Genomic DNA, 4,429 nt, shown 5'->3' with positions numbered 1-4,429 from the left:
TAGTTGTCTTTGGTCCTCGATTGGTCACTATTGTCCCCTCTTAGCCCCTGTGCCTTTTGCCCACCTAGCTGTCATCCACGACTCCTTATAAACATGAGTAAGAACACTTTTTGGTGCTCTACCCATGTTTTGTACGTAGCTTTAAATGCCATGTTGCGTAATTCAAATGGCTCAACAAGATTAATGCAACTTTAAGCAGAACGTTTGCATAATTATGAAAGGTTCCTGCACTTTATATATGGATGGTAAATCACTAATAAAACAAGAACAAATTAATAATTAGAATTTACTTAGCGTAATGAGCCTTGACCGACTCTGTTACTTTTTACAGCTGCTGCTCATCCATACTAACAGATGAAAGTGCCTGCAGTATGAACACAGCACCACCGTGAACTAAGCTGAGTGGAGTTTCTTGTCTTCACAAGTTCATCACAAGTTTAACCACTAAAGGTATTTTTAACCAGTTAGTGTTACTAACTGACAAATATTCAAGTGACTAAGTAGCGCATAGCCAATACTGGTGCCTTATTGATGACTGTATGTATTTTTACAGATACAGTGCATGAAAATAAACTGAATGCGCGGCATCCGTTTAGGAGCCGGATGAAAATGCCGATTAAAGTTACCATTCACGTCCCAAAGAAAATGAGAAACACTCAGGTTAGTCCAAGAAACTATGGTTTCAACACTGTCAGTTACCACCGTTTTTAGTTTTGGCTGTTAAAATGTTCTTAGTAAAACACCTTTTTTATGTATTCCATTTTAGATGTTCTATTAATGGGAAAGTATCTATTACTGAAAACAACAAAATTGTCTCTGTCCTGAAGACAGCCACTATTACCATCAGAACCAACGGCACCAGAGAGAGTTCCGTATGAGTCAGAAAGGCCGAAACATATGTCGACTTGCTAATAGGAACTTTTTCACTTTCTTGATTCCTATCTCTCACTTTCAGTAAATTGCAAAAGGGCAGCTGGCGTGCATCAAGCAACTCGCAGTTACCCTACACCAACGTAGGTAAATTAGAACAGAGTGGTTAATAAATAAAACACAGAACTAGATCACCCGCTCTGGTCAAGAAACCTTTGAGGCATACATTACAGTTGGGAGACTCCAATATATTTGACTCTTCCCTGAAATTATATGTGTCCATGCTTGCAGTAATACCCACTGTTTTTCCCGTTACCTTTCTCCATGTAATCCTGCATCTCGAAAGGTCTGGTGGGTTTACACCAGTTAGATTGTAAGTGACTAGCACAGTTTGTTTTTTATAGATCTAGGCGCTTGAATGTCTTTTTTATTTTAGGCATGTGTTGTCTGAACAACAAAAAGAAAATATTTTTGTAAATTACGTGTGGTATGAGTAATCTTAAAATTACATGAGATTACCTTGGATTTAACCTGGTGTGACTCAGGGTCTTAAGGTAGGGGAAGGTGACCTATTTTCCTTTGCTTTCAGCCACCTACCTTTCCCTCCATGGATACTTGGCAAATTCCCATTTGGCAGCCATTTTGTCTCTTTGTAATCGCCATACAACCTTTGTAAAGTATAACTTGTTTAGAGTTGTCACTGAAAAGCAATTACTGGTCACGCAGGACCCTTCTTTTGGGCTGAAAACTAGGAATAGGCACATCTCCTTTTTTAGTTTTGGCTAATGGGTGGTGCTGTGAGCGCTGAAACTTTTATCATGGGAAGTGACGACAAGAAGGTATACACTGATTATGATATGTTTCTAGTGTCTATTGGTGCAAGTAACATTTTTCATGACTAAATGCAAGTTTTGACCTAGTGTTCGTGTATCTTCATGGTGATTGCATATCTGCTTCATGTCTAGTCTAGTGCGTCTATGTGTCACTTTGGCAGTGATGTCACTTGCTCTCGTCATCTTCGGTTTACAGCATATTAATTGCTTCTTGAGCTATCAGATTCATCTCTTCTTCAATTGATCCAGGATAAGGTTGGTATGGTTGCCTTAATGAGTAGCATCTCTTGTACTTGTGGTATGTTGGTGGGGAAGGGGCACACACCATAAACAATGCCCTCCCCTCGTTCTCATGATATAGAGGCAGGGGAGGGGCAGACACATTCATCTGCTTCTCGACATTCCCCCCCTCTGGTTGAGTCCTCGACCGCATCGCTTGGAGGACCCTCTCCCCAATAAGGTACCTTATGTGTCCATACCTTTGTCACCCCCTTCAGATCACCTGAATGTTTTCTATCCTCGTCCACACTCTAGGTCATTTAGCAGTACTCCCCATCTGGTTTACAGAATTACGTACGTGCAGCAAGTAGAGCCAATTTCTGCACATACGCCACCCTCCATGGCTGTTATTAAATCAAGAATATACCAATTATGAAGAGCCATGAGCATTATTGCTCTCAGCTCTTAATTTATGGACTTAAAGCCTTTTACTGTTATGTTAATTGTTTGTAGCAGCTCTCAGCAGGTTATCTGCAGCCAATTAGTATTTGTATTGGCTTGCAACCCAGGAGTAATAAGAGATGCAAAGAACATTTCTGTCCTACTGGGCAATTTATGCTCGTCTGGTATGTCATCAAATGCAGTTTCCATTTCGTCTGAGATTTAGTTACTACTTCTTTTTCTTCGTTCGAGGGTGAGGGATCTTTTCTTGCCCATATGTGTATTCCTTTTGGGGAAATCTGTAATGTGTACATCACTTTCAGCACTACCACTGAGGGTATGCTTATCAACACCATGGAACACATTCCTCCCCAATTTTGGGGCAGCTTCATATATGCTCTGGATCCACAGGCCCCAATAGTGGTCCATCAATATGGTGATGCCTATTTTCATGCCGGGCACCTCAAAAATGCATTTGCATCCTTGGTTTTCTCCTACTTTCACAAGGCGAGTATTCCTAAAACATAATGTAGTATTTTTCACAGGAATTATGAGCACAGGGCCAGCTTCATCCTCTTTTCATGTGAGCAGCTTGGAATATTTTTCCATTCCTTGAGACATCCATCATTTGCAGTCTGTACTTCTTCTACTGGTACTGATAGGAGCGCTAGTGCTTTACACCCCATTGTGAGAAACCTGAAGGTGTCTCCCTGGCTAAACCGTGAAGATCTGTTATCCAGGTGGCTAGGAAACGGCCATTGCTATTGGATCCAGTTCTCAGGGGTGGACCAGTGAGGGAGGATTAACTGAATGGGGGGATCCTCAGGGAGTGGAAGAGGGACACTGATGGGTGAGACGCGGTATCCCTCTTCTTTTCACACATTTTCCCCATCCTCTTCCGTAGGACAATCAAAAACACTGCCCCCCTTTTCTTACAAGAACACTTTTGCAAAACATGAAAGACAAAGGACTAACACCAGAGCCGTTCAGCTGGTGTTTCCCAATACCAGGGTCAGGCAAAGTCAGGCAATTGACCAAAATCACATACACCTGCCAGCCCTTTCCTTTCCCCACATGGATAATCAAGAGCCATAGTGAACCGGGCGGAGGGAGGCTGAGAATCGAGAAGGGTCACAGCGTGGAAGAGGAGGATCCAGGGGTGAGCTACTATCACCCAGATACCGTATAAAAGGAACTTTTTTATTTTCTATTTTCTGACCCTCGAAGCCAAGAGACTTTTAAGTAAAAGGGACTTGGCCATCAAGACACCCGATAAGCTAAGAACGGAACTGTCATCTTGTGCTGGGAAAGCTTGAGAAGTGTGCTGTGCTCGAAGGTTTCACCTATCCCTTGCTCAAAACATGGCATAGGAAAACCCTAACTACTGCATCCTGACATATTATTTTGTGAAATCTTCTTTCTTTTCTTGAAAACCATCCCACACTCTTTTGTATTTATCGTACAGAATTGGCAATAGGTTTTTCTTAATATAGGCGCCCTTATTTTGACACAACGCCACAAGGACTGCCTTATTTTCATTTGATGGTCAACATTTGCTCCCATCTTAGATTTGGGTTTAGATTAGGCATTTTACAACCTGCACATACAGTTTAATAAACACCTTTGAACTGTGATCACTTGTGTCTGTCTTTACTGTTGCCACCATGAGTTCCTTATACCATCATCCCTTCAACCCATCCTGCTGAAGTGAATAACTGTCCATATATTAATAACTGAGGTCTCAACCAGCCTCCTGGCAACCCAGGTGTCTCTTTCCCTACAACATTTGGTCATTGCAACAACTGTTGATCTACTGTTGTAGAGGCTCATAGGGGAATGTGCTTTTTGACAGCCATCGTAAAGTGGCCCTTCTTCCCTCAAATTGCCACTAGTTGTGCAGAGTGCTAAATGGGTTAGGCAATTGGCATCATGTGCAGGTACTTCTGTGGTCACAAACATCCTGGAAGCACTCATGGCGTAGGGAATGAGAGAGCACACATAACAGCTCTCATCAGATGTCCCTCTCCCCACCTGGGGCATGTGCTGTTACCACATATTATTGGTCA

The 4,429-nt window shown here is 42.2% G+C and overlaps 1 long non-coding RNA gene across 1 annotated transcript; it reads left to right on the top strand.

Annotated features, from left to right (window-relative positions):
- Positions 1-330: 330 nt before the first annotated feature.
- Positions 331-4,070, top strand: LOC138468337 (uncharacterized). Its single transcript, XR_011268245.1, has 3 exons — positions 331-450; positions 554-660; positions 767-4,070. It is a non-coding gene; the product is annotated as an uncharacterized lncRNA (long non-coding RNA).
- Positions 4,071-4,429: the final 359 nt, after the last annotated feature.

The sequence above is a fragment of the Ambystoma mexicanum genome, chromosome 4q (assembly GCF_040938575.1).
Source record: "Ambystoma mexicanum isolate Mex_15411 chromosome 4q, UKY_AmexF1_1, whole genome shotgun sequence".
Lineage (NCBI taxonomy): Eukaryota > Metazoa > Chordata > Amphibia > Caudata > Ambystomatidae > Ambystoma > Ambystoma mexicanum.
Note: the sequence above shows the minus strand (reverse complement) of the source record. Positions and strands in the feature narration are given on the sequence as shown.